The sequence below is a fragment of the Microcaecilia unicolor genome, chromosome 6 (genome assembly GCF_901765095.1).
Source record: "Microcaecilia unicolor chromosome 6, aMicUni1.1, whole genome shotgun sequence".
In the NCBI taxonomy this organism is placed as follows: Eukaryota; Metazoa; Chordata; class Amphibia; order Gymnophiona; family Siphonopidae; genus Microcaecilia; species Microcaecilia unicolor.
The window spans coordinates 21792839-21810260 of NC_044036.1; the positions used below are offsets into that span (position 1 = coordinate 21792839).

At 45.2% G+C, this 17422-nt stretch overlaps 1 protein-coding gene across 1 annotated transcript in view; it reads right to left on the reverse strand.

Annotated features, from left to right (window-relative positions):
* Positions 1–17422, reverse strand: part of AGBL4 (ATP/GTP binding protein like 4) — a 2274308-nt gene that overhangs the window by 1074934 nt on the left and 1181952 nt on the right. The gene's annotated exons all lie outside the window — the stretch shown is intronic.

Consider the following 17422-nt stretch of genomic DNA (forward strand, 5'->3'; position numbering starts at 1 on the left):
GCAGATCACACTTTTAGTGCTAATTACTTCAAGTGGCTTTCAATTGAAGTATTTTTCCCAAACACCTTTCTTTTCTTTTGTGTCTTTGCCCTCGACATTTAAATTGTCATTCATGTATACAAAAAGAGTAGCAGCTGGCAGCCAGGGCTGTAACTAGGGGTAGGTGAGAGGACCAACTGCCCAGAGTGTAAAGCTCATTGGAAGTGGAAAATGACCAAACTGCAAGCCTGGACTGGCAGCAGGTTACAAAAAAAAAAAAAAAAAAAGCAGGGTTGCTTTTCTGCCATCTCAGTTCAGTAGGAAGAGATGGAAAGAGGACAAGAGAACAAAAAACGGAGAGGGGGCTAGAAAACCCAAACAGGTTTACCTACACTGGGTGCTGTAATGCCTATTTACAGCTCTGTTGACAGCTGTTCAATATAATTGACATATTTACTCTGAAAGGTATCAGTCTATTTTTAGTGAAAGGTATTCACAACTCATGTTTTCCCACCTGTCAAATATAATATACCATTGTAGGCATTAGCATGTAGTGTCAGTGGTATAGGAGTCAGCTCTGTAGATGTCAGTGGGTGTAAAGCACCCCCCCCCCCCCCAATATTGAGCAGCCGCCTTCATTTTGCCCAGGGAGGGGTCATTTGTAGTGTGTTTAGCCCCCTCCTACTAATGATCATTTCTATAGCACTACTACACATACGCAGCACTGTACACATTATATGCAGATACTTTCTCTGTCCCTAGAGGGCTCACAATCTAAGTTTTTGTACCTGGGAGCAATGAAGGGTTAAGTGACTTGGGAATCGAACCCAGGTTGCCAGAATCAAAGCCTGCTGCACTAGCCCTTAGGCTACCCCAATCATTTTAAAAATTGGGCACCTATGGTCATCAGTAAACCTCAAAACTCTGGGCTGGAACATTGTACTGAAAAGAGAGAGAAAAAAAACCCCACCATTCACCACTATAAATATCTTCCCTTTCAAACTGGTCACTGCATCAATTCATTTCTCCCTTCCTCTGCCACCTTGAGCCACATTAGCAAAAGATACAGCAACTGCAGCCTACCCACACAGGGACCAAGATGGCATGGTCATACCATCTCCGTGATGACTCCTTCTCCATGGGTATCCTGTTTAGAGCAGAAAAACTTGCAAAAGAGAAGGGGGGCATGTGCCCGTCGGACTGCTATTAAGGATGATGAGCAGGTTGGTGACAGACGTGAATGGGGTGGATTTTCAAAGGTTTTACATGACTAATCAATGTACTAAGCTATGGTGAACATCGTGAAAATATGTGTGTTAACTTGCATCTAGCGTGTTTGCTTTCTTGCACTACAGCTACGTTCAGATGAGCCCATTAGGTAAAGCACATGCATACTTCACCTACGGCAGTGGTTCCCAAACTGGGCATCAAGACCCCAAACAGGCTCACAGTGTTGCTGCTCCTTTCTCCAGACTTCCACTGTAACCTTTGCCCAGTAGTTGCAGTTAGCATGGGATCTGTATGCAAGTGAACATTAACAAACTCTGGACACCCCCCACCCCCCAGCTAAGCTTCCTGTTAGCCTAACAAATCATACAGAGTACTATGAGCAGTTACTCACTGAAAAATAATAATGGGCCCAATATCTAAAACCATTCAGGGGGGCAAGCTTTTTCAGTATCTTGATTTAGCATGGGAATCACCAACCTGCAGTCCAGGAGGTTGCTGACTACCATGGAAAATTCACAGCCTGGAGTATTGGGCTGCGACTTCCAGGGCCCTTTCATCCAGCCCCCTCCCACAGTTGCTCCTACCCTTCTGGCGCCATAACTCAAAATAGCACCCCCTAACAGTAGCCTCGTGACTACTACTAGAGGTCATATTTCCATATAAGGAGTTATTTACCACAATTTTAGGGCTTCAGTGTGACTTGCGATGTGCATCTAGTGTGACCTCAAAGTAGGGTTACCATATTTTGTCCCCCAAAAAGAAGGACACATGCCCCGCCCCCCACCACACACCCCACCATGCCCCCTTTCACACGTCACACCCCCTTTCAAGCCCTCCACCCCTTCCATGCCATCACTCCGCCCCCTGTCACATTTTGCCCTCCCCCCTGTCACACACCCCATCACTCCCCCTCCCCGTCACCCCCTCCCCTTACCTTACTACTGCCCTGGTGGTCTAGTGACCTCTTCGGGGTAGAAAAGAGCCCCCTCTTTCCTGCCCGGAGCGATGCCCTGCATGCATCCTTCCTGTTCCTGATCTCGGCGCCGATTCAAAATGGCCACCGAGAGTTGAAGTCTCGCGAGGTCACTTCAACTCTCAGTGGCCATTTTGAATTGGCGCCGAGATCAGGAACAGGAAGGATGCATGCAGGGCAGCGCTCCGGGCAGGAAAGAGGGGGCTCTTTCCTGCCCCGAAGGCGGAAGAGGTCACGAGACCACCAGGGCAGTAGTAAGTAAGGGGAGGGGAGGCTAGCAATCTGCCCATTTGTCCGGATTTCTGGACAAACGGGTAGGCTGGCAGACGGACGGCCCACCCATCAGCCTGCCCATTTGTCCAGAAATCCAGACAAACGGGCAGATTAGCAAAACCCACCCAGTTGCCCGGACATGTCCTCAAAAAGAGGACATGTCCAGGTAAATCCGGACATATGGTAACCCTACCTCAAAGTCACGTTATAGCTTTTACGTAAGAATTCAAAAATTGCTGGAAGGTAAACACTAGTATACTAATAAGGTCAAGAAAGTGTTTACCACGATCCAATTGGAACCTGGTTGTGTCGCTATAAATAAAAAAATATATATTTAAATAAAGCAAGCCTCAATCGTCCAGGGTGAGATTACATATTATCCAACTTCCCCCATTGGACATCTCATCACAGGCTTACCACCAAACCTAGAGAAAACAGAAATAGAAATGCTCTGGGCGTCTTTTACTAAGGCGAGCTCAGGTTTTTAGCTGAAAACATGAGTGCACCTTAGTAAAAGACGCCCTCTATTTGCCCTCCTGAAGCAGGGCCCATGTTAAAGAGGAAAATTTAAAAAGTGGACACTTTTGGAGTTTTATTTCCAGGATTATGTGGGAGTGGACAACAGTTGGAATATGCAGGTTACACAAGTAATCTATCTTGGGGACTCTATAGCATAGATAAGTGGTTGGCTTTCTTCCACATCTACTATAATAAAACTCACCCTCAACGTTCTGAAGACAACGTTCTGAAGTCACTCAGTCACTCCCTGAAGGGTTCGTGGATTCATGGTGGTGAAGCCACTCCACTGACCCGTGCCCCGTCCTCGCATCAAACGTCATGACGACGAGAGCGGAAAACATACAGTAAACTAAAGGAATGGATCACAACCAAGCAGGTGGGGGAGTACGTGTTTCCCTACTCCTCCCCCTGCCTATGAAATGCAGGCTACCAACCTCCCGACCCACCCGCGGAAAAAATCTGGAGGGAAACCACCTCTAAAGCTCAGGAGTCCAAATGACTCCGGAGACCACTGTTCGAGGTCCAACACCCCCCCCCCCCCCAGGCCACCCACCAAAGCTCCGGAGTAGAAGCCCCGCCCACAGAATGCTGGAGGTCCAACACCCCCCCCCCGTGCCGCCCCCCCCCCAAAGCTGCAGTTCAAAAGAAGCCCCGCCCACAGAATGCAGGAGGTGCAACACCCCCCCCCGCAACACCCCCCCCTAAGCCACCCACCGTCGCGTTGCTTTGCCGGCGGGGGACCCAAAACCCCGCCAGCAGAAGTCCTGTGTTGTCTGCTGAGTCTCACTCCACCGATCTTCAGCGTTGCTAGCCTGTGCAGGCAGGGCTTCTGTGCGTCTGACGTCCTGCACGTGCAGGACGTCAGACGCACAGAACCCCGCCCTGCACAGGCTAGCAACACCAAAGATCGCTGGAGTGAGACTCAGCAGACAACACAGGACTTCTGCTGGCGGGGTTTGGGTCCTCCGCCAGCAAAACTACGTGACGGTGGGTGCGATGGCGACGGTGGGTGGGATGGCGGCGGGGGGGGGGGTGCATCACGCGGAGGAGGCGCTTCCTTCATTCTTCTTCAAAGCAGGATCCCCCCCCCCCCCAAAACTGAACTATATAACACACACACTCATCTGGCAGCGCTTCCTGAACCCCCTCCCCACACACACTTACTCACTCTCATTTGGCCACACTTCCTCAACGCCCCCCCCCCCCCAACACACACACACACTCTCTCATCTGCCAGCGCTTCCTGAACCCCCTGCCCCCCTCCACACTCACTCATCTGGCAGTGGTTCCTGAACCCCCCCCCCCCCCCACTCTCACACACTCACTCTCATTTGGCCACACTTCCTCAACGCCCCCCCAACACACACACACACTCTCATCTGACAGCGCTTCCTGAACCCCCCCCCCCCCCCCACACACACACACACACTCTCTCTCATCTGGCAGCGCTTCCTGAACCCCCCCCCCCCCCCCACACACACACTCTCATGTGGAAATGCCTGATAAAACGCCCCCCCCACACACACACACACACTCACTCATCTGGCAGTACCACACACCCCTCTTCTTCCAAGCTGAAACCCCCAACACACACACCCACACACCCCTCCAACACACACACACACACACTCTCTCACACTGTGTCTCACATACGCACTTGCACACACTCTCATTCTCACAGACGCACTCACACCCAGACTCACTCTCTCTCACACACACACACACACACATTCACACTTTCACTCTCTCTCTCACACACAGTCACACTCACATACACTCTCCCAAACATACACACTCCGAGGAAAACCTTGCTAGCGCCCGTTTCATTTGTGTCAGAAACGGGCCTTTTTTACTAGTTTAAAATATATTACTGTTTTGAAACAGGATTTTTGAGGTTTTCTTCAGTACTTTTAGATCCTATTTGGTACAAGGTTATGTTGGATTTGTAATGTTTGTAGAGTGCGTCCAGGCCTATTTTTGCAGCAGTGGTTTTCAGAGTCTTTTCATTGCTGTTTTTTCTAGGTTTGGCGTTAAGCCTGTGATGAGATGTCCAGTAGGGGGTGTTGGATAATATGGAGTCTTACCCTGTACAACTGAGGCTTGCTTTATTTAAATATATATATTTTATTGATAGTGACATAACCAGGTTCCAATTGGATGGTGGTAAACACTTTCTTGACCTTAATAGCTTTTACATAGTAACGACCTGCTTTACTTGCAATTGCATGTTTTACCTGTGGTGACTTAAGTATGGCTGTATTAGGACATAAACAACAAAGAGAGTCCAATTCTCCCGTAAAAAACAACAGAAAAAACAAAAGAACGGAAGAACTCAAAAGAACCAGACTCAAAAATATGTGAAAAGCCAAATTTATTGCACAAGACCCTACACGGCTTATGCATCAGCTTGGATAGGATCAGCAGACCCCTGAGGAAGGCCTTTTTGGCCGAAACACGGACCGTGTAGGGTCTTGTGCAATAAATTTGGCTTTTCACATATTTTTGAGTCTGGTTCTTTTGAGTTCTTCCGTTCTTTTGTTTTTTCTGTATTAGGACATAACCCTTTATGATTACAATGTCCCAATCCTTTCCAAATAAACCTTATAGTTATTTTATTATTATCTATTAGGATTTATTTACCAACTTTTTGAAGGATTTCACTCAAGGCACAGGCGGTCTACAGCAAGAATAAGTCAAACATAAGCAATAGACAATTACAGCAGTAATTATATTGAAACAATACAATATATGGCTCATCAACCAACTTGATACTCTTTGAAAACAAACTCATACCGCCTGATATTTAAAACTATTCTTTTTTTTTTTTTTTTTTTTTTTCCAATATTTTATTGGCAATTTAGCAAATTACAATCATAACCAAATAACATCCAATATCAGTAACCAATTTTTGTTCATGGTCCCCCTCCCCCCCTCCCTTTCTCCGTCAGTGGTGTTGCTTCTGATTCTTGAGATTGTTCATATATTGACCAAATGTTCGTGAATACTTTCATAGTGCCTTTCCTCTTAGCAGTCAATTTCGACATCTGATACAGAAAGTCCACTCTGCGAGCTATCAGTTGTAGTGTTGGTGTTTCAGTTTGTTTCCAGGCTCGGGCTAAGGCTATCTTGGCCGCTACAAAGTATTGAGTAGCCAATCTATGTTGTCCACTGGGTATTGAGCTAGGCCGGAAATGGAGGAGGCAATGTTCTGCTTTCTTTGGGTATGGTTGAGGCAATACTGTATTTACCAACTTCACTACTGCCTCCCAAAACAATTCCACCTTCGGACACGTCCACCAAATATGGTAAAACGTGCCCTGAAGGCCACATCCCCGCCAACATTTTCCCGAGGTCCCCGGATATATCTTTTGCAATCTATCTGGGGTATAATACCACCAGTACAATAACTTATGGCCATTTTCATTGATAGATTGTGCTGGGGATGCCTTGAGCAGATATTTGTAATTGCTCATCCAAATTGTTCTAGGGTGTGTACATTGCAAAACGTTTTCCCATTTCTTATGATAAAAAATTTGAGGGTCTGTCCTGCCCAATAGTGCAAGATATATCCGGGAGATACTACCTCTGCCCCCTCCCTTACGCATTGCTAATTCAAGAGTTGTCTCTTCTAGATCTAATTCATCTTGTGCTCGTCTTTTAATAAAATTACGCAGACAACAGTAATAAACAAGATCTTTTTCCGATAGACCATACTCTTCTTGAAGTTCCTGGAAACTAATCATATTGCCCTCCGCCCATACCTGTCCCAGTGTGTATAAGCCTGCTTTTGCCCAGTTATCAAACACCTTTTCTGATCTCCCAAGTGGGAAACCCTCCGCCCATCGTATTGCTGTTTTTCGGTAATATTTCCTTTCCGGGAACATATGCTTTCTAATTTGTAACCACGTTTGGAGCGGGTGTTTTAGACTCATAGGTAATTCCTGCAATATAGATGTCAGATCTCTCCCTGATATCCACAATATGTCCTCTATCGTGTACCTACCTATCCATGCTCTCTCCCAATGCATCCATTTCTTTATTGTCCCTGGAGCCCAGTCAGCTAGTATTCTTAATTGTGCTGCTTGGTGATATAGATAAAAATTGGGTGTTCCCATACCACCTCGGTCTAGTGTTTGATACATCGTGGCTCTATTAACCCGTGGTGGCCTTTTCCTCCATATATATCGAAACATTTTCTTATTTAATTGCGTGAAGAAGGAGGCAGGTATCGGTATGGGCAGTGCCAGAAATAAGTATAATAATTTGGGGAGCAACATCATCTTGATAGCATGTATACGCCCTTTCCAAGATATATTGAGGCCCTCCCATCTATCTAATTCCTGAAAAAGTTCAGCTATCTTTACTGGAAAATTAGCCTGAAATAGATCTTCTATCTTGGGTGTGATCTGTATTCCTAAGTATTTAATGGATTTTTGCGCCCAGGCAAATGGAAATGCTTCTCGCAGAGCCGGTATCTCTTCATTCGGTACTGTTATGTTTAATAAGGTAGATTTAGTTAAATTGGGTTTAAATCCCGACACTGCTCCATAATATGACACGTGATCTATTGCTTTTTGTACTGATATTGCAGGCTGCGCAAGAGTGAGTAGTATATCATCTGCAAAAAGTAGAAGCTTTTGCTCTTTTCGCCCTCGTACTATGCCCTTTACTTCCTCATCATTTCTCAATATACAAGCGAGCGGCTCTACCGTTAAAGCAAACAGAAGCGGGGAGAGGGCACACCCCTGCCTAGTTCCCCGCCGAAGCGGGAAGGCCGCAGTATATGATCCATTAATTTTTAATATTGCTTTCGGGTCTTTATATAAAAGTTGCAGCCATGTTAGATACCGCCCCTTTAATCCCACCTGTCGAAGCACCGCAAAGAGGTATGCCCAATCAACACGATCGAACGCTTTTTCTGCGTCAATGGATAGTAATACTGCTGGTACTTTTTCATCTTGGGTGTATTGGATAGTATGGATGAGGCTTCGAATGTTGTCAAACGTTTGTCGCCCTATAATAAATCCCGCCTGATCTTCGTGAATCAAGTTTGGGAGCTGTTTCTGTAGCCTATGTGCTAATATTTTCGTAAAGAGTTTATAATCCACGTTGAGCAAGGATATCGGGCGGTAGGAGCTACATTGTTGGGGGTCTTTGCCTGGTTTTAAGAGCAGTGTTATTGCTGCTAGTCTCCATGTTTGTGGTATCTCTTGAACCTCTTCCAGCTCATTAAATACCCTCTCTAATATTGGGATCAGGTGTTTTGCAAATGTTTTATAAAATTTTATAGTATACCCATCTGGGCCTGGTGCTTTCCATTTAAAACTATTCAACTGTTAATTTTTATTATTAATATTGTTAGTGTCTTAAACTGTTTCACTTTAAGCTATTGTTCCAATGTAAACTCTTGTTTTACTGTATATATAATGTTAATTTACAAACTGATTTGCACTCCGCCTTGAACGTGATGGTTAAGTGGACTCTAAATGCCTACATTAAATTAATGTTGCATTAAGGAGCAAATAAAGGGGTCCTTTTACCAAGCTGCGGGAAAAAGGGCCCTGCACTAGCGGCGGGAGCCATTTTCCCGCAGCCGGTAAAAGCCAAAAAAAAAAAGGCCACACGGTGAGAGAACTCTTACTGCGTGGCCATGCGGCGGGGAGCCCTTACTGCCACCCATTGAGGTGGTGATAAGGGCTCCTGCGCTAATCCGGTGGTAACCGGGCAGCGTGCGGCGATGCCAGATTACTGCCGGGTTAAGCGCCACGCAAGCCATTTCTGGGTGTTTTCATTTTCCCCTGGAAATGGTGCGCGCTCGGGGAGGGCCTACCGCCGGTGGCTGCGTTCGGCCGGCGGTAGTCCAGGAAGAGCAAGCGTTAAGCCCGCGTTGGGCTTACCGGCACTCTGTAAAAGGGCCCTAAAGTGGTTATTTCCTAACACAGCTTGAAACTTCTTCCCTTAACAATAATTAACAATCAACCGGCTATCTGAGGAGATTCAGTGGCTTTTACCTCGATAGTGCCACTGCATATCCCCCTCTAACCACAAAAATAGAAACCAGCCAATATTCAGCCCTTAACCGGACAAATAGCTGCCCTATCTTTGTCTGGTTTAACTTAACCGGCAAAGGGCTAAATATTGGTACTTAAATGGATAAGTGCTGGCCGGCCACACATACCTGGATATTCAATGCTGATACCTGGTCGTGGCCCAGCATTTAATATTTATTTAATTAAAAGCATTTATATCCCAAATTTTCCCACTGGATGCAGGTTCAATGTGGCTTACATAAGCTAAATCAGGAATACAGTAATAATGGCATATTAAACAGTACAAACAGTAAATTAAAGTTTGGTATAATATTCAACAGTAGAATAGTAAAAAAAAATAGATTCAAGTGTTTCTGGATTATTTGGAACCAAAGAGATTAAGCTGATTATATTGAATTTGGAGGATAAACCTTTTTGAATAGTACAGACTTTAATAGTTTTCTAAACTTTAGATAATTTGGGGTTGATTTAACTAGTTTAGGTAAAGCATTCCACAGTCGAGTACCCAGGAAAGGGAAGTTGGAGGCATATGTGGATTTGTGTTTGAGGCCAAAACAGTCCGGGTAGTGTAGGTTCAAATAAGATCGGGTGGTATTAGATTTGTTCCTGGGTGGTAAATCAACTAAATCTAGCATATAATCTGGAACAATGCAATAGATAATTTTGTGAATCAAGGTGCAGGTCTTGAAGGCAACTCAGTCCCTGACAGGAAGCCAGTGCAATTTTTCCTGAAGGGGCTTGGCAGATTCAAATTTAGATTTTCCAAAAATTAGTCTTGCTGCCGTGTTCTGGGCAGTCTGAAGTTTCTTTCGTAAATGTTCCTTGCATCCGACATAGATACCGTTGCAGTAGTCCAATTGGCTCAGCACCATCGATTGAATCAGGTTATGGAAAACATCTCGAGGGAAGAAAGGTTTTATTCATTTGAGTCTCCACTGGCAAAAAAAAAAAAAAAAATCGCTGACTGCCGCGGGCTGAATTTTGCCTCCTTCTGTGTCTAAAAAGCACAAATCGTGTACATCATACTATTTAATTGTGCAAAAGCACTTTTCTCATGTGTACTCATATTTGCAGACTGTCACTTTGGCAGTTAGTTAGCTAAATCTCTACTGTTAAAAAAACTCACCCTGCTCTCTCCCACTCACCCCTGGATTCTATATAGGTTGCTGTTGGGCACAGATCCCAGATCCATGGGTAAACTATTCTTTTTTTTTTTTAATTTAAATTTCAAAATAAACAGTACAAAAAGCACTTATAAGGAAACAAGATAGCCCACATTACGGGATTGAAAGGAGAAAAACAAATACAGGAACTAAAGATAGTTAGGGCCCGCAGTGTGCCTTCATATTCGGTGGTAATCAGGCAGTGCCAGCTACTGCCGGGTTAGCGCTAGAGCCCTTACCTCAATGGGTGGCAGTAAGGACTCCCCCTTGGGGCGTAGCCAGACTTCGGCAGGAGGGGGGTCCAGACCCTGAGGTAAGGGGTCACATTTTAGCCCCCCCCCCCGCCGCCACCACCACCTTTGACCCCCCCTCGCCGCCAACCCTCCTGCCGCTGCCGTCAGATCCGCAACCCCCGCCAGCCAAAGTCCTCTTCTCCAGCGAGGCCACGTTGCTGATCTGCAGGGCTTCTGTTTCTGTGAGTCTGACGTCACGCCGGAGAAGTGGAACGTGCAGGACGTCAGACTCACAGAAACAAAAGCCTTGCAGATCAGCAACGCAGCCGCGCCAGAGAAGAGGAACGTGCAGGACAGCAGACTCACAGAAACAGAAGCTTTGCAAATCAGCAACGCGGCTGTGCTGGCGAAGAGGACCTCAGCTGGGGTACCCGACGGCAGCGGGAGAGGGTTGGCGGCAGGAGGGGGGGTCAAAGGGGTGGGCGACAGGGGCAGGGCGAAGTCTACAGGGGCCCATGGCCCCACGTAGCTATGCCCCTGCTTCCCCCACCACCACCAAATGGCCACTTGGCAAGTGTTTCACTTGCCGCATGGCAATTTCTTTAAAAAAAGAAAGGCCTACCTTTTACCAGCTGCGGTAAAAGGGGGCCTCGACGCTTATCAAAAACACTCGCCGACGCCAGCGCTGGCCCCCTTTTGCCGCAGCTTGGTAAAATGGGCCCTCAGTATTTACCCTGGCCATCTATAAGGTGATCTAATGTAGTATTCACCTGTATACATTATCTCACTTTCCTATCTAACAACCATCTTTATAACTATTGTGGCTCATAAATAAACTCAGGACTTCGAAGCAAAGTTATAGATCTCTATATATAAAAGGCACCACCAACGTTCTAAATGAAGCCTCCAGCCGGAAGTGTGAAGGGGGAGAGATATCCGGTTTCCCCATGAGTGTCTGCCCCGCCCTCGCTCTCTCTGTAACACAAACAGTGAAGGAAAACACAGCAAAGCACAAAATCAAATTGCTCTCTCTGTAACAGTGAATGACTCAGAGGGGGGAGGGGAGAGAGGGCAGAAGCCCTCACTATCTCTGTAACACAAACACAGCACACCAGGAAACTTAACACTGAAGGACTCGACTCCGAGGGGGGAGGGGACAGAGACCAGAGGGGACAGACAGCACAGGGGAAGGGAGAGAGGGCAGAGGGCAGGGACACACACACTCCCACATGCACACAGAAGAAAACCTTGCTAGCCCCCGTTTCATTTGCATCAGAAACAGGGCTTTTTTACTAGTGTTTATTAAATACGACTCGACACGGTACCGTGTTTCGGTACCTACGTGCCTGCCTCAGGAGTCTTGATACGTATGTTGATGTTTACAAGTGTCCTTGGTGCCACTTCTTGTAAAGTAGAATTAAAGTTGGTCTTTAAAAAAACCGTTTTGAAACGAAACAGAAGTATGGTGGCACTTGTGATGCATTATTAAAATGGATTTGGGGAAAATCCACTGCTTATTTCTAGGATAAGCAGCATTAAATGTATTGTACTGTTTTGGGATCTTGCCAGGTACTTGTGACCTGGATTAGCCACTGTTGGAAACAGGATGCTGGGCACTATCCCTGCCTCCCACCACCAGCTCTGGCACAGACCGTATAAGTCTGCCCAGCACTATCCCCGCCTCCCAACCTCCAGCCCCGCCTCCCACTACCGGCTCTGCTATCCAATCTCGGTTAAGCTCCTGAGGATCCATTCCTTCTGAACAGGATTCCTTTATGTTTATCCCACGCATGTTTGAATTCCGTTACCGTTTTCATCTCCACCATCTCCCGCGGGAGGGCATTCCAAGCATCCACCACTCTCTCCGTGAAGAAATACTTCCTGACATTTTTCTTGAGTCTGCCCCCCTTCAATCTCATTTCATGTCCTCTCATTCTACCGCCTTCGTATCTCCGGAAAAGGTTTGTTTGCGGATTAATACCTTTCAAATATTTGAACGTCTGTATCATATCACTCCTGTTTCTCCTTTCCTCCAGGGTATACATGTTCAGGTCAGCAAGTCTCTCCTCATACGTCTTGTAACACAAATCCCATACCATTCTCATAGCTTTTCTTTGCACCGCTTCGATTCTTTTTACATTCTTAGCAAGATACGGCCTCCAAAACTGAACACAATACTCCAGATGGGGCCTCACCAATGACTTATAAAGGGGCATCAACACTCCCTTTCTTCTGCTGGTCACACCTCTCTCTATACAGCCCAACAACCTTCTAGATATAGCCACCGCCTTGTCACACTGTTTCGTCGCCTTCAAATCCTCAGATACTATCACCCCAAGATCCCTCTCCCCGTCCGTACCTATCAGACTCACGCCGCCTAACACGTACGTCTCCCGTGGATTTCTATTCCCTAAGTGCATCACTTTGCATTTCTTGGCATTGAATTTTAATTGCCAAACCTTAGACCATTCTTCTAGCTTCTTCAGATCCTTTTTCATGTTTTCCACTCTCTCCGGAGTGTCCACTCTGTTACAGATCTTAGTATCATCCGCAAATAGGCAAACTTTACCTTCTAACCCTTCGGCAAGGTCACGCACAAATATATTGAACAGAATCGGCCCCAGCACTGATCCTTGAGGCACTCCTCCAAGCTAACTCCATTCACCACCACCCTCTGGAGTCTGTCCGTCAACCAGTTCCTAATCCAGTTCAACACTTCGGGTCCTATCTTCAGCCCATCCAGTTTATTTAAAAGCCTTCTGTGGGGAACTGTGTCAAAAGCTTTGCTGAAATCTAAGTAGATTACGTCCATAGCTCGTCCTGATTCAGTTCTCCTGTCACCCAATCAAAGAACTCAATGAGATTCGTTTGGCACGATTTCCCTTTGGTATAACCATGTTGTCTGGGATCTTGCAACTTATTGGCTTCCAGGAAATTCACTATCTTTTCCTTCAGCGTCGCTTCCATTACTTTTCCAATAACCGAAGTGAGGCTTACCAGCCTGTAGTTTCCAGCTACTTCCCTATCACCACTTTTGTGAAGAGGGACCACCTCTGCCATTCTCCAATCCCTCGGAACCTCTCCTGTCTCCAAGGATTTATTAAACAAATCTTTAAGAGGACCCGCCAGAACCTCTCTGAGCTCCCTTAATATCCTGGGATGTTGGATACTGGCCTGTAACTCAAGTTTGTCCTGATCAAGGTTGTTTTTCTTCAGCAGAGGGCAAACCACTGCCCTTTTTTTAATGCTGTTGGTAGTTGCCCATTAGAAAGAGAGGTGTTCATAATTTTTGTGGCGCCTTCTATAAGGTCCATACTTGCCTGCTGCACTATCTTTGATGGGCAGGGATCGAGGGAGCAGGTAGTTGGTCAAAGGTCTCTTAGGATTTTGTCAAGGCTCTCCTCTGTCATTAGGTTAAAAGTGTTCCATCTATCTCTGTTGGGAGGGGTCGAGTTTGTGCACCCCTGGTTGACTGGTTGGACACTGGGTGGGATTGCCTGTAATCCTGGTGGATACTTTTAATTTTGTTGGCAAAGTATGCAGCAAAATCATTGCAGTTCAGTTTAGACTGGGCAGGCTGGTTCTGTTGGCTGTTTACTATACTGAACAGCTGCTTGGTTGAATTGAGTTAAGCTCTGGAACTCATTGCCAGAGGATGTGGTAACAGCAGATCGCGTGTCTGGGTTTAAAAAAGGTTTGGACAAGCTCCTGGAGAAAAAGTCTGCTATTTGAGACAGACATGGGGAAGCCACTGCTTGTCCTGAGATTAGTAGCATGGAATGTTGCTATTATTTGGGTTTCTGCCATATACTTGTGACCTAGATTATCCTCTGTTGGAAACAGGATACTGGGCTTGATGGATCATTGGTCTGACACGGTATGGTTATTCTTATGTTTTTATGTCCACCTGGCCAGGATGTACAGACAGATGAAGAAATGTTATCAGAAATTAGGTAGTCTAAAACTGGGTAAGACAATAATAATGGGTGATTTCAATTACTCTGATATTGACTGGATAAATGTAATATCAGGACATGCTGGGGAGATAAAGTTCCTAGATAAAATAAAGGACTGCTTTATAAATCCCTCTGCTCATTGTGCTGCAGCAGCTAAGAAAACAATGAGAATGTTAGGGATTCTTAGAAAAGGAATGGAAAACAAAAATGAGAATGTTATAATGCCTTTGTATCGTTTCATGGTGCGACCTTACCTCCAATACTGTGTGCAATTCTGGTCACCGCATCTCAAAAAAGATAGAGGAGAATTAGAAAAGGTACAGAGAAGGGTGATGAAAATGATAAGGGAATGGGATTTATTTTAGTTACATTTGTACCCCGCGTTTTCCCACTCATGGCAGGCTCAATGCGGCAGGCAATGGAGGGTTAAGTGACTTGCCCAGAGTCACAAGGAGCTGCCTGTGCCGGGAATTGAACTCAGTTCCTCAGGACCAAAGTCCACCACCCTAACCACTAGGCCACTCCTCCATAGGGATGATGTCCCTATGAGGAAAGGCTAAAGAGGGTAGAGCTCTTCAGCTTGGAGAAGAGATGGCTGAGGGGAGATATGATAAGAGGTTTGTAAAATACTGAGTGGAGTTAACGGGTAGATGTGATTCCCTTTTTCACTCTTTCCAAAAGTACAAGGACGAAGGGGCACGCAATGAAGCTACTATAATAAATGTAAAAGAAATCAAAAGAAATAGTTCTTCATTCATCTGCAAAATTAAGCTGAGAGAATGTGGTAAAAGCTTAGCTGGGTTTAAAAAAGGTGTGCACTAAGTCCAAAATGCCTTCCCCTTCTCTTCATTGAAGAGTAGCTTGTGACACATCTTGATTGTGTTAGAGACCCTGGCAGGTTTCATTCCTTAGAAATGAATGCATTCCTTCTTTAGGAAAGCGCAAGGAGTAAGCAGCTATGCAGGTTGCCTCCCGTGTCATCTTGGGAAATTCCAGTTTATCAGCCTATTCCTAGCTTTGCCCCTAGGAGGAAAAATACACTACAGTCTTCAAATGTATTTTCTTTCCAGGAGTTCATGTCTGCATCTGATAACTGAATAGTTCTGTTTATCATTGAGTACAGGACCCCTTAACTGAACTTTTCTGGGTACTTTTAACAATAGAAAATGGCCACTTTGTTCGCGTAAGCAGGGACTTAAGCCGTTGCTATAATTACCCCTAAGATGCTTTTGAGGCTGAAGTTTAACCTGGTGAATCCTGTTGTGCCGTTATCAGGACTGGTAGTATATACATTTTTAAATTAAATTTAATTAACCCAGAAAAGGTGTCTCAGGGGAAGCAGGAAGGCTTGTTAGTGTTACCAGCTCAGCTCAGGAATTTTAATGCAATTTACTGTGAAGTGTTCCTGTGGATTGGACTTATAAGTACTATTTTTCTTCTGTAAATAAAGACAGATTTGCTTTTGGAACCACAGCTGATGCAGTGGCTTGGACTTATTTCACAGTCAAGTGCTCCCCAGTGGGAGTTTAACAACATGGTTTTCAGCTGGAGTTTGTAGCCTGAGCTCTCCAAAACGAAAAATACCCAGCCACAGACAGGGTCTGGTAAACCTAGCAGCAATATTCACCCCCCAGTTCCACTGGGCCACTGACTGTTATCAACTTCAGAGCCTGTGTCTGCATTTACCACCACAGAAGGCTACATGCATAAATAAATGACTTTTGAAAATTTCCTCTCTGTGTCAGCCTTCATCCTCACAAACGGTCTGTGATTTATTTTAGGCATGGTGGGGGGGGGGAGGGGGGGTCGTCTTCTATGTGACTTTATTATGACTTTTGTATAACCTCTAATATTTCTCTCATATATATTGGCACCAAAGTATTTTTCTATATGTATGGCTATGGTTCTTTGAAGTGCATTACAGAATATTTTAGCTATAAGGTTCAATATTTCCTTTTGAAGAAAAGGGAAAAAAAAGCCTCAGCAGAAAGCCCAACCAACCACCCAAAAACAACGTGGGTGGAACGAAATCAACGGGCTGTTTAATGTTTACGGGCTCCAAAAAAACCCCTTCTAACTCAAAACTGTAGTGTAAAAATGCTGACTTCACAGAACTGACTTCAAGTGGATCCCCAAACATGGAAACAATTTTTACTTTACCTGTTCTACTTGATAATTGTTATGTGCAAGTGGTCAGTCCATTACACCAACTTTGGCCAGAGTTTCGCAATCAGCTGTCTCAAGGCATAGATGACCTGAAAAAACATGTAAGAAAACTTCTCAATCAAACAATAAAAAACCTAAAGTGAAAACATTTAAAGTATAAAAAAAAAAACCTTAAAAGTGAAAAAATCAATCCAGCAAGTCAACGATTAAGATAAATAATTCAAAATAAAATACTTGCCATTGATATGAGGCACATTTAGCCTTAGTATAATGGGATCACCAAGCCACAAAATGGCCGCAGCTTCTTTTCTCTCCTTTATATTCTTAAATGAGTGATGTCACATCCTGGGAATCAATAATCTCATTTCCTGTCCAAGGAAACAGAGGAATCCATGACCTGCATTCTGAAGTATACCCTGGGCATTGACAAGGTTTACAGAATTATTTGCAAGCATTGGAATATTCTGAACATGTCACCTGCTTTTTCTCAGACATACTTACGTTTTGCCTTTACCAGGAATTCTAATCTCAAAGAATTGGTAACCCGACTGACATTTCTAAGACTACCCAGAAAATGACACTCCAAGGCAGCCATACAAGATGCTCACAATGTTTCTTATGTCAAAACACATCTCTCTATATAAAAGGCAACACCAACGTTCTATGAAGCCTCCAGCCGGATGTGTGAAGGGGGTGAGATATCCGGTTTCCCTATGAGTGTCTGCCCCGCCCTCTCTGTAACACAGTCAGTGAAGGAAAACAGCAGAGCACGAAATCAAATCGCTGGCTCTGTAACAGTGAAGGACTCAGAGGGGGGAGGGGAGAGAGGCCAGAGGGCAGGGACACACACACTGCCACATGCACACAGAAGAAAACATTG